The sequence below is a fragment of the Capsicum annuum genome, chromosome 7, assembly GCF_002878395.1.
Source record: "Capsicum annuum cultivar UCD-10X-F1 chromosome 7, UCD10Xv1.1, whole genome shotgun sequence".
Taxonomy (NCBI): domain Eukaryota; kingdom Viridiplantae; phylum Streptophyta; class Magnoliopsida; order Solanales; family Solanaceae; genus Capsicum; species Capsicum annuum.
In genome coordinates, this window is record NC_061117.1 from 15,598,912 (window position 1) to 15,614,779 (window position 15,868).

Here is a 15,868-nt window from a genome sequence, read left to right on the forward strand (position 1 = left end):
CGCGTGCGGGGTGTGACGGGCGGCGTAGGAGAAAGAGGCTTAATAGAATTTGGAGTCCTGGGAATGACGGATGCGATCATACCAGCACTAATGCACCGGATCCCATCAGAACTCCGAAACTAAGCGTTCTTGAGCGAGAGTAGTACTAGGATGGGTGCCCTCCTGGGAAGTCCTCGTGTTGCATCCCTTCTTTTTTTTTTCCTTTAAAATTCGGTTTAATTTTTCCAGTTCGATCGACGAATGTTTTAGTTTTTCCCCTTGGCGGAAACGAGAAAGGGGGCGAGGCGCGGGGGCGCGCGTGTGGGGTGTGACGGGCGGCGCAGGAGAAAGAGGCTTAATAGAATTTGGAGTGCTGGAAATATCGGATGCGATCATACCAGTTCTAACGCACCGGATCCCATCAGAACTTCTAAGTTAAGCGTGCTTGAGCGAGAGTAGTAGTAGGATGGGTGCCCCCTGAGAAGTCCTCGTTTTGCATCCCTTTTTTTTTAATTTAAAAATTCGGTTTAATTTTGCCGGTTCGATCGGCTAATCTTTTTGTTTTGCCTCTTGACAGAAACGAAAAAGGGGGCGAAGCGCGGGGGCGCGCGTGCGGGGTGTGACGGACGGCACAGGAGAAAGAGGCTTAATAGGAGTGCTGAGAATGACGGATGCGATCATACCAGCACTAACGCACCGGATCTCATCAGAACTCCAAAGTTAAACGTGCTTGGGCAAGAGTAGTACTAGGATGGATGACCCCCTGGGAAGTCCTTGTGTTGCATCCCTTCATTTTTTTTTTCCTTTAAAATTCGATTTTAATTTGCCGGTTCGATCGGCGAATCTTTTTGTTTTTCCTCTTGGCGGAAACGAGAAAGGGGGGAAGGCGCGGGGGCGCACGTACGGGGTGTGACGGGCGGCGTAGAAGAAAGAGCCTTAATAGAATTTGGAGTGCTAGGAATGATGGATGCGATCATACCAGCACTAATGCACCGGATCCCATCAGAACTTCGAAGGTAAGCGTGCTTGGGCGAGAGTAGTACTAGGATGGGTCACCCCCTGGGAAGTCCTTGTGTTGCATCCCGTCTTTTTTTTCCTTTAGAATTAGATTTAATTCAGCTGGTTCGATCGGCGAATATTTTGGCTTTTCCTCTTGGGGTAAACGAGAAAGGGGGCAAGGCGCTGGGGCGAACGTGCGGGGTGTGACGGGCGGCGCAGGAGAAAGAGGCGTAATAGAATTTGGAGTGCTGCGAATGACGGATGTGATCATACCAGCAATAACGCACCGGATTCCATCAGAACTCCGAAGTTAAGCGTGCTATAGCCAGAGTGGTACTAGGATGGGTGACCCCCTGAGAAGTTCTCGTGTTGCATCCTTTCCTTTTTTTATCCTTTAAAATTCGGTTTAATTTTATCGGTTCGATCGACGAATCTTTTTGTTTTTCCTCTTAGGCGGAAACGAGAAAGGGGGCGAGGCGCGGGGGCGCGCGTGCGGGGTGTAACGGGCGGCGCAGAGAAAGAGGCTTAATAGAATTTGGAGTGCTGAAAATGACGGATGCGATCATACCAGCACAAACGCACCGGATCCCATCAGAACTCCGAAGTTAGCGTGCTTGGGCGATAGTAGTACTAGGATGGGTGACCCCCTGGGAAGTCCTCGTGTTGCATCCCTTTCTTTTTTTTTCCTTTAAAATTTGGTTTAATTTTGCAGGTTCGATCGGCGAATCGTTTTGTTTTTCCTCTTGGCGAAAACAAGAAAGGGGGCGAGGCGCGGAGGCCCGCGTGCGGGGTGTGACGGACGGCGCAGGAGAAAGAGGCTTAATAGAATTTGGAGTGCTAGGAATGATGGATGCGATCATACCAGCACTAACGCATCGGATCCCATTAGACCTCCGATGTTAAGCGTGCTTGGGCGAGAGTAGTACTATGATGGGTGACCCCTTGGGAAGTCCTCGTGTTGCATCCCTCCCTTTTTTTCCTTTAAAATTCGGTTTAATTTAGCGGTTCGATCGGCGAATCTTTTTGTTTTACCTCTTGGTTGAAACGAGAAAGGGGGCGAGACGCGGGGGCGTGCGTTCGGGATGTGACGGGTGGCGCAGGAGAAAGAGGCTTAGTAAAATTTGGAGTGCTGGGAATGACGGATGCGATCATACCAGCACTAACGCACCGAAACCCATCAGAACTCCGAAGTAAAGCTTACTTAGGCGAGAGTAGTACTAGGATGGGTGACCCCCTGGCAATTCTTCGTGTTGCATCCCTTCCTATTTTTTCCTTTAAAATTCAGTTTAATTTTGTCGGTTCGATTGGCGAATCTTTTTGTTTTTCCTCTTGGCGAAAACAAAAAAGGGGGCGAGGTGCGGAGGCCCGCGTGCGGAGCGTGACGAGCGGCGTAGGAGAAAGAGGTTTTATAGAATTTGGAGTGCTAGAAATGACGGATGCGATCATACCAGCACTAACGCATCGGATCCCATCAGAACTCCAAAGTTAAGCGTGCTTGGGCGAGAGAAGTACTAGGATTGGTGACCCCCTGGGAAGTCTTCGTGTTGTATCCCGTTCTTTTTTTTCCTTCAAAATTCGGTTTAATTTTGTCTGTTCGATCGGCGAAACTTTTTGTTTTACCTCTTGGTAGAAATGAGAAAGGGGGCGAGACGCGGGGGGGTACGTGCGGGATGTGACGGGCGGCGCAGGAGAAAGAGGCTTAATAGAATTTGGAGTGCTGGGAATAACGGAAGCGATCATACCAGCACTAACGCACCGGATCCCATCAGAACTCAGAAGTAAAGCGTGCTTGGGCAAGAGTAGTACTAGGATGGGTCACCCCCTGGGAAGTATTCGTGTTGCATCCCCTCTTTTTTTTTTCTTTAAAATTCGGTTAATTTTGTCGGTTCGATCGGCGAATCTTTTTGTTTTACCTCTTGGCGGAAAAAAAAAAGTGGGCGAGGCGCGGAGGCCCGCGTGGGGGGTGTGACGGGCGGCGCAGGAGAAAGAGGCTTAATAGAATTCGGAGTGCTAAGAATGACGGATGCGATCATACCAGCACTAACGCATCGGATCCCGTCAGAACTCCGAAGCTAAGCGTGCTTGGGCGAGGGTAGTACTAGGATGGATGACCCCCTGGGAAGCCCTCGTATTGCATCCCTTTCTTTTTTTTCCCTTTAATATTTGGTTTAATTTTGTCGGTTCGATCAGCGAATCTTTTTGTTTTTCCTTTTGTCGGAAACGAGAAAGGGGGCAAGGCGCAGGGGCACGCGTGCGGGGTGTGACGTGCGGCGCAGGAGAAAGAGGCTTAATAGAATTTGCAGTGCTGGGAATGACGGATGCGATCATACCAGCACTAACGCACCGGATCCCATCAGAACTCCGAAGTTAAGCGTGCTTAGGCGAGAGAAGTACTAGCATGGGTGACCCCTTGGGAAGTCCTAGTGTTGCATCTCTTCCTTTTTTTTTACTTTAAAATTCGGTTTAATTTTGCCGGTTCGATCGGCGAATCTTTTTGTTTTTCCACTTGGCGAAAACATGAAAGGGGGCGACGCGCGGATGCCCGCGTGCGGGGTGTGACAGGCGGCGCTGGAGAAAGAGGCTTAATAGAATTTGGAGTGCTAGGAATGACGGATGTGATCATACCAGCACTAACGCATCGGATCCCAATAGAACTCCGAAGTTAAGCGTGGTTGGGCGAGAGTAGTACTAGGATGGGTGACCTCCTCGAAAGTTTTCGTGTTGCGTCCCTTCCTTCTATTTGTCTTTCAAATTCGGTTTAATTTTATCGGTTCGATCGGCGAATCTCTTTGTTTTTCCTCTTGGTAGAAACGATAAAGGTGGCGAGACGCGGGGGCGTATGTGCGGGGTGTGACGGGCGGCGCAGCAGAAAGAGGATTAATAGAATTTGGAGTGCTAGGAATGACGAATGCGATCATACTAGCACTAATGCACCATATCCCATCAGAACTCCGAAGTTAAGCGTGCTTGGGTGAGAGTAGTGAAGTCCTTGTGTTTCATCCCTTCTTTTTAATTTTCCTTTAAAATTCGGTTTAATTTTGCCGGTTTGATCGGCGAATCTTTTTGTTTTTCCTCTAGGCGGAAACAAGAAAGGGGGCGAGGCGCGGCGGCCCGCGTGCGGTGTGTGACGGGCGGCGCAGGAGAAAGAGGTTTAATAGAATTTGGAGTACTAGGAATGACGTATGCGATCATACCAGCACTAACGCACCGAATTCCATCAGAACTCCGAAGTTAAGCGTGGTTGGATGAGAGAAGTACTAGGATTGGTGACCCCCTGGGAAGTCTTCGTGTTGCATCCCTTTTTTTTTCTTTAAAATTCGGTTTAATTTTGTAGGTTCGATCGGCGAAACTTTTTGTTTTACCTCTTCGTAGAAACGAGAAAGAGGGCGAGACGCGGGGGCGTGCGTGCGGGATGTGACGGGCGGCTCAGGAGAAAGAGGCTTAATAGAATTTGGAGTGCTGGGAATAACGGATGCGATCATACCAGCACTAACGCACCGGATCCCATCAGAACTCAGAAGTAAAGCGTGCTTGGGCGAGAGTAGTACTAGAATGGGTGACCCCCGGGGAAATATTCGTGTTGCATCCCTTCCTTTTATATTCCTTTAAAATTCGGTTAATTTTGCCGGTTCGATCGGCGAATTTTTTGTTTTTCCTCTTGGCGGAAACAAAAAAGGGGGCGAGGTGCGGAGGCCCGCATACGGGGTGTGACGGACGGCGCAGGAGAAAGAGGCTTAATAGAATTGGGAGTGCTAGGAATGACGGATGCGATCATACCAGCACTAACACATCGAATCCCGTCAGAACTCCGAAGTTAAGCATGCTTGGGCGAGAGAGTAGTACTAGGATGGGTGACCGCCTGGGAAGTCCTCGAATTGCATCCCTTTTTTTTTTCCTTTAAAATTTAAATTAATTTTGCCGGTTCTATCGGCGAATCTTTTTATTTTTCTCTTGGGGGAAACGAGAAAGGGGGCGAGGCACGGGGGCGTGCGTGCGGGGTGTGACGGGCGGCGCAGGAGAAAGAGGCTAAATTGAATTTGGAGTGCTGGGAATGATGAATGCGATCATACCAGCACTAATGCACCGGATCCCATCAGAACTCCGATGTTAAGCGTGCTTGGGCGAGAGTAGTACTAGGATTGGTGACCCCCTGGAAAGTCATCGTGTTGCATCCGTTCCTTTTTTTTCCTTTAAAATTCGGTTTAATTTAGCCGGTTCGATCGGCGAATCTTTTTGTTTTTCTCTTAGGGGAAACGAGAAAGGGGGCGATGCGCGAGGGCGTGCATGCAGGGTGTGACTGGCGGTGCAGAAGAAAGAGGCTTCATAGAATTTGGAGTCCTCGGAATGACGGATGCGATCATACCAGCACTAACGCATCGGATCCCATAAGAACTCCGAAGTTAAGCGTGCTTGGGCGAAAGTAGTACTAGGATGGGTGACCTCCTAGGAAGTCCTCGTGTTGCATCCCTTCCTTTTTTTTCTTTAAAATTCGGTTTAATTTTGCCAGTTCGATCGGCGAATATTTTTGTTTTTTCTCTTGACAGAAACGAGAAAAGGGGCGAGGAGCGGGGGCGCGCGTGCGGGGTGTTACAGGCGGTGCAGGAGAAAGAGGCTTAATAGAATTTGGAGTGCTGGGAATGACGGATGCGATCATACCAGCACTAACGCACCGGATTTCATTAGAACCCTGAAGTTAAGCGTGTTTGGGCGAGAGTAGTACTAGGATGGGTGACCCCCTGGCAAGTCTTCGTGTTGCATCCCTTTCTTTTTTTTTTCCTTTAAATTTCGATTTAATTTTACCGGTTCGATCGACTTACCTTTTTGTTTTTCCTCTTGATGGAAACGAGAAAGGGGGCGAGGCACGGGGGCGTGCGTGCGGGGTGTGACGGGCGGCGTAGGAGAAAGAGGCTTAATATAATTTGGAGTGCCGCGAATGACGGATGCGATCATACCAGCACTAACGCATCGAATCCCATCAGAACTCCGAAGTTCAGCGAGCTTGGGCGAGAGAAGTACTAGGATAGGTGACCCCCTGGGATGTCCTCGTGTTGCATCCCTTCCTTTTTTTTCTACGTTAAAGTTCGATTTAATTTTGCCGGTTCGATCAGCGAATTCTTTTGTTTTTCCTCTTGGCGGAAACGAGAAAAGGGCAAGGCGCGGGGGCGCGCGTTCGGGGTGTGACGGGCGCTGCAGGAGAAATAGGCTTAATAGAATTTGGAGTGTTGGTAATGATGGATGCGATCATACTAGCACTAACACACCGGATCCCATCAGAACTCCGAAGATAAGCGTGCTTGGGCGAGAGTAGTGCTAGGATTGGTGCCCCCATGGGAAGTCCTCCTGTTGTATCCCTTCTTCTTTTTTCCCTTTAAAATTTGGTTTAATTTTGCCGGTTCGATCGGCTAATATTTTTATTTTTCCTAATTTCGAAAACGAGAAAGGGGGCTAGGCGCGGGGGCGTGCGTGCAGGGTGTGACGGGCAGCGCAGGAGAAAGAGGCTTAATAGAATTTGGAGTTCTGAGAATGAAGGATGCGTTCATACCAGCACTAACGCACCAGATCCAATCAGAAGTCCTCGTGTTGCATCTCTTTTTTTTTTCGTTTAAAATTCGGTTTAATTTTTTCCAGTTCGATCGGCGAATCTTTTTGTTTTTCCTTTTGGCGAAAAGGAGAAAGGGGGCAAGGCGCGGGGACGCACGTATAGGGTGTTACGGGCTGCGCAGAAGAAAGAGGCTTAATAGAATTTGGAGTACAGGGAATGACGGATGTGATCATACCAGGACTAACGCACCGGATCCCATCAGAACTCCGAAGTTAAGCATGCCTGAGCGAGAGTAGTACTAGGATGGTTGACCCCCTGGAAAGTCCTCGTGTTGCATCTCTTCTTTTTTTTTTTCCTTTAAAATTCGGTTTAGTTTTGCCAGTTCGATCGTCGAATCTTTTTGTTTTCCTTTTGGCGGAAACGAGAAAGGGATCAAGGCGCGGGGGCGCGCGTGCGGGGTGTAACGGGCGGCGCAGGAGAAGGAAGCTTGATAGAATTTGGCGTGTTTGGAATGACCGATGTGATCATACCATCACTAACACACCGGATCCATTCAGAACTATGAAGTCAAGCATGCTTGGGCGAGAGTAGTACTAGGATGGGTGACCCCCTGGGAAGTGCTGGTGTTACATCCTTTTCTTTTTTTTTCTTTTTAAATTAGGTTTAATTTTGTCGGTTCGATCGGCGAATCTTTTTGGGTTTCCTTTTGACGGAAACGAGAAATGGGGCGAGACGCGGGGGCGCGCATGCGGGGTGTGGAGGTCGGGGCATGCGAAAGAGGCTTAATAGAATTTGGAGTGCTGTAAATGACGGATTCTATCATACCAGCTCTAATGCACCGGATCCCATCAGAACTCCGAAGTGAAGCGTGCTTGAGCGAGAGTAGTACTAGGATGGGTGACCCTCGCGTTGCATCCCTTCCTTTTTTTTTCTATTAAAATTCGGTTTAATTTTGTCGGTTCGATCGGCGAATCTTTTTGTTTTTCCTCTTGGCCGAAACGGGAAAGGGGGCGAAGCGCGGGGGCGCGCGTGCGGAGTGTGATGAACGGCGCAAGAGAAAGAGGCTTTATAGAATTTGGAGTGCTGAGAATGATGGATGCGATCATACTAGCACTAACGCACCGGATCCCATCAGAACTCCGAAGTTAAGCGTGTTTGGGTGAGAGTAGTACTAGGATGGGTGACCTCGTTGGAAGTCCTCGTGTTGCATCCCTTTCTTTTTCTTTCCTTTAAAATTCAATCTAATTTTGCGGGGGCGAGGGTGCGGGGTATGACGGGCGCCGCAGGAGAAAGAGGCTTAATATAATTTGGAGTGCTGGTAATGACGGATGATATCATGCCAGCACTAATGCACTGAATCCCATCATAACTCCGAAGCTAAGGGAGCTTGGGCGAGAGTAGTACTAGGATGGGTGACCCCCTGGGAAGTCCTCGTGTTGCATCCCTTCCTTTTTTTTCTCATTTAAAATTTGGTTTAATTTTGCCGGTTCGATCGGCGAATCCTTTTGTTTTTTCTCTTGGCAAAAACGAGAAAGGGGGCCAGGAGCGGGGGCGCACGTGCGGGGTGTGACGGTCGGCGCAGGAGACAGAGGCTTTATAGAATTCGGAGTGTTGGGAATGATGGATGTGATCATACCAGCATTAACGCACCGGATCCCATCAGAACTTCGAAGTAACGCGTGCTTGGTCGAGAGTAGTACTTGGATGGGTGACCCCCTGGGAAGTCCTCGGGTTGCATCCCTTCTTTTTTGTCGTTTAAAATTTGGTTTAATATTGCTGGTTCGATCGGCGAATCTTTTTGTTTTTCCTCCTTGCGGAAATGCGAAATCGGGCTAGGCGCGGGGGCGTACGTGCGGGGTGTGACCGACGACGTAGGAGAAAGAGGCTTAATAGAATCTGGAGTGCTGAGAATGATGGATGCGATCATACCAGCACTAACGCAACAGATCCCATCAGAACTCCGAAACTAAGCTTGCTTGGGCGAGACCAGTACTATGATGGGTGACCCCCTGGGGAGTCCTCGTGTTGCATCCCTTCCCTTTTTTTTCCTTTAAAATTTGATTTAATTTTGCCTGTTCGATCGGCGAATCTTTTTGTTTTTCCTCTTGGCGGAAACGAGAAAGGGGGCAAGGCGCGGGGGCGCACGTACGGGGTGTGACGGGCGGCGCAGGAGAAAGATGCTTAGTAGAATTTGGAGTGCTGAAATGACGGATGCGATCATACCAGCACTAAAGCACCGGATCCCATTATAACTCCGAAGTTAAGCGTGCTTGAGCGAGATTAGTACTAGGATGGGTGACCCCCTAAGAAGTCCTCGTGTTGCATCCCTTCCTTTTTTTTTCCTTTAAAATTCGTTTTAAATTTGCCGGTTCGATCGTCGAATCTTTTTAATTTTCCTCTTGGTTGAAACGAGAAATGGGGCGAGTGCGGGGTGTGACGAGCGGAGCAGGAGAAAGAGGCTTAATAGAATTTGGAGTTTCTAGAATGAAGGATGCGATCATACCAGCACTAACGCACCGGATCCCATCAAAACTCCGAAGTTAAATGCGCTTGGGTGAGAGTAGTACTAGGATGGGTGACCCCCTGGAAAGTCCTCGTGTTGCATCCCTTCCTTTTTTTTTCCTTTAAAATTTGGTTTAATTTTGCCGATTAGATCGGCGAATCTTTTTGTTTTTCCAATTGACGGAAACGAGAAAGGGGGCAACGCGCGGAGGCGCGCGTGCAGGGTGTGACGGGCGGCGCAGGAGAAAGAGGCTTTATAGAATTTGGAGTGTTGGGAATGATGGATGTGATCATACCAGCACTAACGCACCGGATCCCATCAGAACTTCGAAGCTAAGCGTGCTTAGGCGAGAGTAGTGCTAGGATGGGTGACCCCCTGGGCTGTCCTCGGGTTGCATCCCTTCTTTTTTTTTTTCGTTTAAAATTCGGTTTAATTTTGCCGGTTCGATCGGCGAGTCTTTTTGTTTTTCCTCCTTGCGGAAACAAGAAAGGGGGCGAGGCACGGGGGTGTACGTGCGGGGTGTGACGGACGATGCAGGAGAAAGAGGCTTATTAGAATTTGGAGGGCTGAGAATGATGGATGCGATCATACCAGCACTAATGCAACAGATCCAATCAGAACTCCGAAATTAAGCGTGCTTGGGCGAGATCAGTATTATGATGGGTGACCCCCTAGGAAGTCCTCGTGTTGCATCGCTTCCTTTTTTTTTCCTTTAAAATTTGTTTTAATTTTGCCTATTCGATTAGCGAATCTTTTTGTTTTTCCTCTTGGCGGAAACGAGAAAGGGGGCAAGGTGCGGGGGCGTACATTCGGGGTGTGACGGGAGGCGCAGGAGAAAGAAGCATAATAGAATTTGGAGTGCTGGGAATGACGGATGCGATCATACCAGCCCTAAAGCACCGGATCCCATCATAACTCCGAAGTTAAGCGTGCTTGAGCGAGATTAGTACTAGGATGGGTGACCCCCTAAGAAGTCCTCGTGATGCATCCCTTACTTTTTCTTTTCCTTTAAAATTCGATTTAAATTTGCCGGTTCGATCGGCGAATCTTTTTGTTTTTCCTCTCGACGGAAATGAGAATAGGGGTGAGGCACGGGGGCGCGCTTTCGGGGTGTGACGGGCGGCGCAGGAGAAAGAGGCTTAATAGAATTTGTAGTGCTAGGCGAAAGTTGTACAAGGATGGGTGACCCCTTGGGAAGTCCTCATGATGCATCCCTTCTTTTTTTTTCATTTAAAATTCGGTTTAATTTTGTCGGTTCTATCGGCGAATCTTTTTATTTTTCTCTTGGGGGAAACGAGAAAATGGGCGAGAGTAGTACTAGGATGGGTTACCCCCTGGGAAGTCCTCGTGTTGCATCCCTTCCTTTTATTTTCCCTTTAAAATTCGCTTTAATTTTGCTGGTTCGATCGGCGTATCTTTTTGTTTTTCCTCTTGGCAGAAACGAAAAAGGGGACGAGGCGCAGGGGCGTGCGTGCGGGGTCTGACTGTTGGCGCAGGAGAAAGAGGCTTAATAGAATTTGGAGTTCTGGGAATGACGGATGCGATCATAGCAGCACTAACGCCTCGGATCCAATCAGAACTCCGAAGTTAAGAGTGCTTGGGTGAGAATAGTACTAGGATGGGTGACACCCTGGGAAGTCCTCGTCTTGCATCCGTTCCTTTTATTTTTACTTTAACATTCGGTTTAATTTCGTCGGTACGATCGGCGAATCTTTTCGTTTTACCCCTTGACGAAAATGAGAAAAGGGGCGACGCGCGGGGGCGCGCGTGCGGGGTGTGACGGGCGGCGCAGGAGAAAGAGGCTTAATAGAATTTGGAGTGCTGGGAATGACGGATGCGATCATACCAGCACTAACGCACCGGATCCCATTAGAACTCCGAAGTTAAGCGTGCTTGGGCGGGTGTAGTACTAGGATGGGTGACCCCCTCAGAAGTCTTCATGTTGCATCCCTTCTTTTTTTTTCCTTTAAAATTCGGTTTAATTGTGTCGGTTCGATCAGCGAATCTTTTTTTTCCTTTTGGTAGAAATTAGAAAGGGGGCGAGGCGCGGGGGCGTGCGTTTGGGGTATGACGGGCGGCGCAGGAGAAAGAGGCTTAATAGAATTTTGAGTGCTGGGAATGACGGATGCGATCATACCAGCACTAACGCACCGGATCCCATAAGAACTCCGAAGTCAAGCGTGCTTGGACTAGAGTAGTACTAGGATGGGTGACCCCTTGAGAAATCCTCGTGTTGCATCCCTTCCTTTTTTTCCTTTAAAATTTGGTTTAATTTTGCCGGTTCTATCGACGAATCTTTTTGTTTTTTCCTTTTGGAAGAAACAAGAAAGGGGGCGAGGCGCGGAGGCCCTCGTGTGGGGTGTGACGGGCGGCGCAGGAGAAAGAGGCTTAAGAGAATTTGGAGTGCTGGGAATGACGGATGCGATCATACCGGCACTAACGCACTAGATCGCATCAAAAGTATTAGGATGGTTGACCCCCTGGGAAGTCTTCCTTTAGGATGGTTGACCCCCTGGGAAGTCTTCCTTTGGCATCCCTTTTTTTTTCCTTTAAAATTCGATTTAATTTTGTCAGTTCTATCGGCGAATCTTTTTGTTTTTCCTCTTGGTGAAAACGATAAAGGGGGCAAGGCACGGGGGCATGCGTCGTTGGGTGAGAGTCGTACTAGGATTGGTGACCCCCTGGGAATGCCTCGTGTTGCATCCCTTCCTTTTTTTTAACTTTAAAATTCGATTTAATTTTGCCGGTTCTATCGGCGAATCTTTTAATTTTTCTCTTGGTGGAAAAGAGAAAGGGGGCGAGGCGCGGGGACGAGCGTGCGGGGTGTGACGGGCGGCACAGGAGAAAGAGCCTTAATAGATTTTGGAGTGCTGGGAATGACGGATGCGATAATACCAGCACTAACGCACCGAATCCCGTCAGAACTCCGAAGTTAAGCGTGCTTCGGCGAGAGTACTACTAGGATGGGTGACCCCCTGGGAAGTACTCGTGTTGCATCCCTTCCTTTTTTTCACCCTTTAAAATTCGGTTTAATATTGCCGGTTCGATCGGCGAATCTTTTTGTTTTTTCTCTTGGCGGAAACAACAAATGGGGCGTGGCGCGGAAGGCCGCGTGCGGGGTGTGACGGGCGGCGCAGGAGAAAGAGGCTTAATAGAATTTGGAGTGCTGAGAATGACGGATGCGATCATACCAGCACTAACGCTCCGGATCCCATCAGAACTCTGAAATTAAGCGTTATTGGGCGAGAGAAGTACTAGGATGGTTGACCCCCTGAGAAGTCCTCGTGTTGCATCCCTTTCTTTTATTTTCCTTTAAAATTCGATTCAATTTTGCTGGTTCTATCGGCGAATCTTTTTATTTTTCGCTTGGGGGAAACGAGAGCGAGTGCGGGGTATGACGGGCGGCGCAGGAGAAAGAGGCTTAGTAGAATTTAGAGTGCTGGGAATGAAGGATGCGATCATACCAGCACTAATGCACCGGATCCCATTTGAACTCCGAAGTTAAGCGTGCTTGGGCGAGAGTAGTACTAGGATGGGTGGCCCCCTAGGAAGTTCTCGTGTTGCATCCCTTCTTTTTTTTTTGCTGTAAAATTCGGTTTAATTTTGCCGGTTCGATCGGCGAATCTTTTTCGTTTTTCCTTTTGATGGAAATGAGAAAAGGGGCGATACGCGGGGGCGCGCGTGCGGGATGTGTCGGGCGGCGCTGGAGAAAGAGGCTTAATAGAATTTGGAGTGCTGGGAATGACGGATGTGATCATACCAGTACTAACGAACCGGATCCCATGGGAACTCCGAAGTTAAGCGTGTTTGGGTGAGAGTAGTACTAGGATAGGTGACCACCTGGGAAGTTCTCGTGTTGCATCTCTTCTTTTTTTTTTTTCCTTTAAAATTGGGTTTAATTTTTGCCGGTTTGGTCGGCGTATCTTTTTGGTTTTACTCTTAGCGAAAACGAGAAAATGGGCGAGGCGCGGGGGCATGCGTGCGGGGTGTGACGGGCGGCGCAGGAGAAATATGCTTAATAGAATTTGGAGTTCTGAGAATGACGGATGCCATCATACCAGCACTAACGCACCGGATCCAATCAGAACTCCGAAGTTAAGATTGCTTGGGTGAGAGTAGTACTAGGATATGTGACCCCCTGGGAAGTCCTCGTATTGCATCCCTTCCTTTTTTTTCCTTAGAAATTCGTTTTAATTTTTCCGGTTCGATCGGCAAATCTTTTTGTTTTATCTCTTGGCGGAAACGAGAAAGGGGGCAAGACGCTGAGGCGCACGTGCGGGGTGTGACGGGCGGCGCAGGAGAAAGTGGATTAATAGAATTTGCAGTGCTGCGAATGACGGATGCGATCATACCATCACTAATGCACCGGATCCCATCAGAACTCCGAAGTTAAGCGTTCTTGAGCGAGAGTAGTACTAGGATGGCTGACCCCCTGAGAAGTTCTTGTGTTGCATCCCTACCTTTTTTTTTCCTTTAAAATTCGGTTTAGTTTAGTCGGTTCGATCGGCGAATTTTTTCATTTTTCCTCTTGACGGAAACGAGAGAAGGGGCGATGCGCGGGGGGGTGCGTGCGAGGTGTATCGGCCGGCGCAGGAGAAAGAGGCTTAATAGAATTTGGAGTGCTAGGAATGATGCATGCTATCATACCAGAACTAACGCACCGGATCACATCAGAACTTCGAAGTTAAGCGTGCTTGGGCGAGAGTAGTACTAGGATGGGTTACCCACTGGGAAGTCCTCGTGTTGCATCCCTTTTTTTTTTCTTGAAAATTCGAGTTAACTTTGCCGGTTCGATCGGCGAATCATTTTGTTTTTCCACTTGGTAGAAACGAGAAAGGAGGCGAGGCGCGGGGGCGTGCGTGCGGGGTGTGACGGGCGGCGTAGGAGAAAGAGGCTTAACAAAATTTGGAGTGCTAGAAATGACGGATGCGATCATACCAGCACTAACGCACCGGATCCCATCAGAACTTCGAAGTTAAGCGTGCTTGGGCGAGAGTAGTACTAGGATGTGTTACCCACTGGGAAGTCCTCGTGTTGCATCCCTTTTTTATTTTCCTTTAAAATTCTGTTTAATTTTGCCAGTTCGATCGACGAATCTTTTTGGTTTTCCTATTGGGGGAAAGAAGAAAGGGGGCGAGGCGCGGAGGCCCACGTGCAGGATGTGATGGGCGGCGCAGGAGAAAGAGGCGTAATAGAATTTGGAGTGCTACGAATGACGGATGCGATCATATCAGCACTAACGCACCGGATCCCATTAGAACTCCGAAGTTAAGCGTGCTTGGGCGAGTGTAGTACTAGGATGGGTGACCCCCTCGGAAGTCTTCGTGTTGCATCCCTTCTTTTTTTTTTCTTTAAAATTCGGTTTAATTTTGTCGGTTCGATCAGCGAATCTTTTTTTTTCCTCTTGGTAGAAACTAGAAAGGGGGCGAGGCGCGGGGGCGTGCGTGCGGGGTGTGACGGGCGGCGCAGGAGAAAGAGGCTTAGTAGAATTTTGAGTGCTGGGAATGACGGATGTGATCATACCAGAACTAACGCACCAGATCCCATCAGAACTCCGAAGTCAAGCATGCTTGGACGAGAGTAGTACTAGGATGGGTGACCCCTTGAGAAGTCCTCGTGTTGCATCCCTTCCATTTTTTTTCCTTTAAAATTTGGTTTAATTTATCCGGTTCTATCGACAAATTTTTTTGTTTTTCCTCTTGGAAGAAACAAGAAAGGGGGCGAGGCGTGGAGGCCCGCGTGTGGGGTGTGACGGTCGGCGCAGGAGAAAAAGGCTTAAGATAATTTGGAGTGCTGGGAATGACGGATGTGATCATACCGGCACTAACGCACCGAATCCCATCAGAACTCCGAAGTTAAGTGTGCTTCGGTGAGAGTAGTACCAGGATGGGTGACCCCCTGGGAAGTACTCGTGTTGCATCCCTTCCTTTTGTTCTCCCTTTAAAATTCGATTTAATTTTGCCGGTTCGATCGGCGAATCTTTTTGTTTTTTCCTCTTGGCGGAAACAACAAAGGGGGCGAGGCGCGGGGGCGTGCGTGGGGGGTGTGACGGACGGCGCAGGAGAAAGAGGCTTAATAGAATTTGGAGTTTTGAGAATGACGGATGCGATCATAGCAGCACTAACGCACCGGATCCCACCAGAACACCGAAGTTAAGCGCGCTAGGATGAGAGTAGTACTAGGATGGGTGACCCCTGGGAAGTCCACGTGTTGCATCCCTACCTTTTTTCTTTTCTTTAAAATTTGGTTTAATTTTGCCGGTTCGATCGGCGAATCTTTTTGTTTTTCCTCTTGGCGGAAACAACAAAGGGGGCGAGGCGCGGGGGCGTGCGTGGGGGGTGTGACGGACGGCGCAGGAGAAAGAGGCTTAATAGAATTTGGAGTTTTGAAAATGACGGATGCGATCATAGCAGCACTAACGCACCGGATCCCACCAGAACACCGAAGTTAAGCGCGCTAGGATGAGAGTAGTACTAGGATGGGTGACCCCCTGGGAAGTCCACGTGTTGCATCCCTACCATTTTTCTTTCCTTTAAAATTTGGTTTAATTTTGCCGGTTCGATCAGCGAGTCTTTTTGTTTTTCCTTTTGACGGAAATGAGAAAGGGGGTGAGGCGTGGGGGCGCGCGTGCGGGGTGTGACGGGCTGCGCAGGAGAAAGAGGCTTAAAAGAATTTGGAGTGCTGGGAATGACGGATGCGATCATACCAGCACTAACACACCAGATCCCATGAGAACTCCGAAGTTAAGCGTGCTTGGAGGAGAGTAGTACTAGGATAGGTGACCCCCTGGGAAGTCCTCGTGTTGCATACCTTTCTTTTTTTTTTCTTTAAAATTTGGTTTAATT

The 15,868-nt window shown here is 48.9% G+C and overlaps 43 non-coding genes and 7 pseudogenes across 43 annotated transcripts; all 50 read left to right on the plus strand.

Moving 5' to 3' along the window:
- Positions 1 to 68: 68 nt before the first annotated feature.
- On the plus strand, positions 69 to 187 carry LOC124885938. The gene has a single exon (XR_007043088.1). It is a non-coding gene; the product is annotated as a 5S ribosomal RNA (ribosomal RNA).
- A 176-nt stretch (positions 188 to 363) lies between these two features.
- LOC124886081 lies at positions 364 to 481 on the plus strand (annotated as a pseudogene).
- A 167-nt stretch (positions 482 to 648) lies between these two features.
- LOC124885976 lies at positions 649 to 767 on the plus strand. The gene has a single exon (XR_007043126.1). It is a non-coding gene; the product is annotated as a 5S ribosomal RNA (ribosomal RNA).
- Positions 768 to 944: 177 nt separating this feature from the next.
- Positions 945 to 1,063, plus strand: LOC124885998. Its single transcript, XR_007043148.1, has one exon. It is a non-coding gene; the product is annotated as a 5S ribosomal RNA (ribosomal RNA).
- Positions 1,064 to 1,237: 174 nt separating this feature from the next.
- Positions 1,238 to 1,356, plus strand: LOC124886048. The gene has a single exon (XR_007043197.1). It is a non-coding gene; the product is annotated as a 5S ribosomal RNA (ribosomal RNA).
- Positions 1,357 to 1,532: 176 nt separating this feature from the next.
- Positions 1,533 to 1,650, plus strand: LOC124885940. The gene has a single exon (XR_007043090.1). It is a non-coding gene; the product is annotated as a 5S ribosomal RNA (ribosomal RNA).
- A 176-nt stretch (positions 1,651 to 1,826) lies between these two features.
- Positions 1,827 to 1,945, plus strand: LOC124886099. The gene has a single exon (XR_007043222.1). It is a non-coding gene; the product is annotated as a 5S ribosomal RNA (ribosomal RNA).
- A 173-nt stretch (positions 1,946 to 2,118) lies between these two features.
- On the plus strand, positions 2,119 to 2,237 carry LOC124886087 (annotated as a pseudogene).
- A 175-nt stretch (positions 2,238 to 2,412) lies between these two features.
- Positions 2,413 to 2,531, plus strand: LOC124885964. Its single transcript, XR_007043114.1, has one exon. It is a non-coding gene; the product is annotated as a 5S ribosomal RNA (ribosomal RNA).
- Positions 2,532 to 2,706: 175 nt separating this feature from the next.
- On the plus strand, positions 2,707 to 2,825 carry LOC124885971. The gene has a single exon (XR_007043121.1). It is a non-coding gene; the product is annotated as a 5S ribosomal RNA (ribosomal RNA).
- A 174-nt stretch (positions 2,826 to 2,999) lies between these two features.
- Positions 3,000 to 3,118, plus strand: LOC124885943. Its single transcript, XR_007043093.1, has one exon. It is a non-coding gene; the product is annotated as a 5S ribosomal RNA (ribosomal RNA).
- Positions 3,119 to 3,294: 176 nt separating this feature from the next.
- Positions 3,295 to 3,413, plus strand: LOC124886345. The gene has a single exon (XR_007043431.1). It is a non-coding gene; the product is annotated as a 5S ribosomal RNA (ribosomal RNA).
- Positions 3,414 to 3,589: 176 nt separating this feature from the next.
- Positions 3,590 to 3,708, plus strand: LOC124886035. Its single transcript, XR_007043184.1, has one exon. It is a non-coding gene; the product is annotated as a 5S ribosomal RNA (ribosomal RNA).
- Positions 3,709 to 4,158: 450 nt separating this feature from the next.
- Positions 4,159 to 4,277, plus strand: LOC124886083 (annotated as a pseudogene).
- A 171-nt stretch (positions 4,278 to 4,448) lies between these two features.
- On the plus strand, positions 4,449 to 4,567 carry LOC124885944. Its single transcript, XR_007043094.1, has one exon. It is a non-coding gene; the product is annotated as a 5S ribosomal RNA (ribosomal RNA).
- A 174-nt stretch (positions 4,568 to 4,741) lies between these two features.
- LOC124886007 lies at positions 4,742 to 4,862 on the plus strand. The gene has a single exon (XR_007043157.1). It is a non-coding gene; the product is annotated as a 5S ribosomal RNA (ribosomal RNA).
- A 172-nt stretch (positions 4,863 to 5,034) lies between these two features.
- On the plus strand, positions 5,035 to 5,153 carry LOC124886004. The gene has a single exon (XR_007043154.1). It is a non-coding gene; the product is annotated as a 5S ribosomal RNA (ribosomal RNA).
- Positions 5,154 to 5,327: 174 nt separating this feature from the next.
- Positions 5,328 to 5,446, plus strand: LOC124886020. The gene has a single exon (XR_007043170.1). It is a non-coding gene; the product is annotated as a 5S ribosomal RNA (ribosomal RNA).
- A 174-nt stretch (positions 5,447 to 5,620) lies between these two features.
- On the plus strand, positions 5,621 to 5,739 carry LOC124886025. Its single transcript, XR_007043175.1, has one exon. It is a non-coding gene; the product is annotated as a 5S ribosomal RNA (ribosomal RNA).
- A 177-nt stretch (positions 5,740 to 5,916) lies between these two features.
- Positions 5,917 to 6,035, plus strand: LOC124886054. Its single transcript, XR_007043203.1, has one exon. It is a non-coding gene; the product is annotated as a 5S ribosomal RNA (ribosomal RNA).
- A 176-nt stretch (positions 6,036 to 6,211) lies between these two features.
- Positions 6,212 to 6,330, plus strand: LOC124886063. The gene has a single exon (XR_007043212.1). It is a non-coding gene; the product is annotated as a 5S ribosomal RNA (ribosomal RNA).
- Positions 6,331 to 6,741: 411 nt separating this feature from the next.
- Positions 6,742 to 6,860, plus strand: LOC124886005. The gene has a single exon (XR_007043155.1). It is a non-coding gene; the product is annotated as a 5S ribosomal RNA (ribosomal RNA).
- Positions 6,861 to 7,036: 176 nt separating this feature from the next.
- On the plus strand, positions 7,037 to 7,155 carry LOC124886119 (annotated as a pseudogene).
- A 176-nt stretch (positions 7,156 to 7,331) lies between these two features.
- LOC124886133 lies at positions 7,332 to 7,438 on the plus strand (annotated as a pseudogene).
- Positions 7,439 to 7,614: 176 nt separating this feature from the next.
- On the plus strand, positions 7,615 to 7,733 carry LOC124886077. The gene has a single exon (XR_007043220.1). It is a non-coding gene; the product is annotated as a 5S ribosomal RNA (ribosomal RNA).
- A 113-nt stretch (positions 7,734 to 7,846) lies between these two features.
- Positions 7,847 to 7,965, plus strand: LOC124886079 (annotated as a pseudogene).
- Positions 7,966 to 8,142: 177 nt separating this feature from the next.
- Positions 8,143 to 8,261, plus strand: LOC124885951. The gene has a single exon (XR_007043101.1). It is a non-coding gene; the product is annotated as a 5S ribosomal RNA (ribosomal RNA).
- A 174-nt stretch (positions 8,262 to 8,435) lies between these two features.
- On the plus strand, positions 8,436 to 8,554 carry LOC124886033. The gene has a single exon (XR_007043182.1). It is a non-coding gene; the product is annotated as a 5S ribosomal RNA (ribosomal RNA).
- Positions 8,555 to 8,729: 175 nt separating this feature from the next.
- Positions 8,730 to 8,848, plus strand: LOC124885933. Its single transcript, XR_007043083.1, has one exon. It is a non-coding gene; the product is annotated as a 5S ribosomal RNA (ribosomal RNA).
- Positions 8,849 to 9,009: 161 nt separating this feature from the next.
- On the plus strand, positions 9,010 to 9,128 carry LOC124885958. The gene has a single exon (XR_007043108.1). It is a non-coding gene; the product is annotated as a 5S ribosomal RNA (ribosomal RNA).
- Positions 9,129 to 9,304: 176 nt separating this feature from the next.
- LOC124886047 lies at positions 9,305 to 9,423 on the plus strand. The gene has a single exon (XR_007043196.1). It is a non-coding gene; the product is annotated as a 5S ribosomal RNA (ribosomal RNA).
- A 177-nt stretch (positions 9,424 to 9,600) lies between these two features.
- Positions 9,601 to 9,719, plus strand: LOC124886065. Its single transcript, XR_007043214.1, has one exon. It is a non-coding gene; the product is annotated as a 5S ribosomal RNA (ribosomal RNA).
- A 176-nt stretch (positions 9,720 to 9,895) lies between these two features.
- LOC124885997 lies at positions 9,896 to 10,014 on the plus strand. Its single transcript, XR_007043147.1, has one exon. It is a non-coding gene; the product is annotated as a 5S ribosomal RNA (ribosomal RNA).
- Positions 10,015 to 10,559: 545 nt separating this feature from the next.
- On the plus strand, positions 10,560 to 10,678 carry LOC124886084 (annotated as a pseudogene).
- A 177-nt stretch (positions 10,679 to 10,855) lies between these two features.
- LOC124886338 lies at positions 10,856 to 10,974 on the plus strand. The gene has a single exon (XR_007043424.1). It is a non-coding gene; the product is annotated as a 5S ribosomal RNA (ribosomal RNA).
- A 172-nt stretch (positions 10,975 to 11,146) lies between these two features.
- On the plus strand, positions 11,147 to 11,265 carry LOC124886173. Its single transcript, XR_007043259.1, has one exon. It is a non-coding gene; the product is annotated as a 5S ribosomal RNA (ribosomal RNA).
- Positions 11,266 to 11,904: 639 nt separating this feature from the next.
- LOC124885974 lies at positions 11,905 to 12,023 on the plus strand. The gene has a single exon (XR_007043124.1). It is a non-coding gene; the product is annotated as a 5S ribosomal RNA (ribosomal RNA).
- Positions 12,024 to 12,200: 177 nt separating this feature from the next.
- Positions 12,201 to 12,319, plus strand: LOC124886012. The gene has a single exon (XR_007043162.1). It is a non-coding gene; the product is annotated as a 5S ribosomal RNA (ribosomal RNA).
- A 154-nt stretch (positions 12,320 to 12,473) lies between these two features.
- LOC124886245 lies at positions 12,474 to 12,592 on the plus strand. The gene has a single exon (XR_007043331.1). It is a non-coding gene; the product is annotated as a 5S ribosomal RNA (ribosomal RNA).
- A 177-nt stretch (positions 12,593 to 12,769) lies between these two features.
- LOC124886003 lies at positions 12,770 to 12,888 on the plus strand. Its single transcript, XR_007043153.1, has one exon. It is a non-coding gene; the product is annotated as a 5S ribosomal RNA (ribosomal RNA).
- A 179-nt stretch (positions 12,889 to 13,067) lies between these two features.
- Positions 13,068 to 13,186, plus strand: LOC124886039. Its single transcript, XR_007043188.1, has one exon. It is a non-coding gene; the product is annotated as a 5S ribosomal RNA (ribosomal RNA).
- A 175-nt stretch (positions 13,187 to 13,361) lies between these two features.
- LOC124885968 lies at positions 13,362 to 13,480 on the plus strand. The gene has a single exon (XR_007043118.1). It is a non-coding gene; the product is annotated as a 5S ribosomal RNA (ribosomal RNA).
- A 176-nt stretch (positions 13,481 to 13,656) lies between these two features.
- On the plus strand, positions 13,657 to 13,775 carry LOC124885981. Its single transcript, XR_007043131.1, has one exon. It is a non-coding gene; the product is annotated as a 5S ribosomal RNA (ribosomal RNA).
- Positions 13,776 to 13,947: 172 nt separating this feature from the next.
- On the plus strand, positions 13,948 to 14,066 carry LOC124886239. The gene has a single exon (XR_007043325.1). It is a non-coding gene; the product is annotated as a 5S ribosomal RNA (ribosomal RNA).
- Positions 14,067 to 14,240: 174 nt separating this feature from the next.
- LOC124886055 lies at positions 14,241 to 14,359 on the plus strand. Its single transcript, XR_007043204.1, has one exon. It is a non-coding gene; the product is annotated as a 5S ribosomal RNA (ribosomal RNA).
- A 173-nt stretch (positions 14,360 to 14,532) lies between these two features.
- Positions 14,533 to 14,651, plus strand: LOC124885950. The gene has a single exon (XR_007043100.1). It is a non-coding gene; the product is annotated as a 5S ribosomal RNA (ribosomal RNA).
- Positions 14,652 to 14,827: 176 nt separating this feature from the next.
- Positions 14,828 to 14,946, plus strand: LOC124885972. Its single transcript, XR_007043122.1, has one exon. It is a non-coding gene; the product is annotated as a 5S ribosomal RNA (ribosomal RNA).
- Positions 14,947 to 15,124: 178 nt separating this feature from the next.
- Positions 15,125 to 15,242, plus strand: LOC124886062. The gene has a single exon (XR_007043211.1). It is a non-coding gene; the product is annotated as a 5S ribosomal RNA (ribosomal RNA).
- Positions 15,243 to 15,419: 177 nt separating this feature from the next.
- Positions 15,420 to 15,538, plus strand: LOC124886011. Its single transcript, XR_007043161.1, has one exon. It is a non-coding gene; the product is annotated as a 5S ribosomal RNA (ribosomal RNA).
- A 177-nt stretch (positions 15,539 to 15,715) lies between these two features.
- Positions 15,716 to 15,834, plus strand: LOC124885982. The gene has a single exon (XR_007043132.1). It is a non-coding gene; the product is annotated as a 5S ribosomal RNA (ribosomal RNA).
- Positions 15,835 to 15,868: the final 34 nt, after the last annotated feature.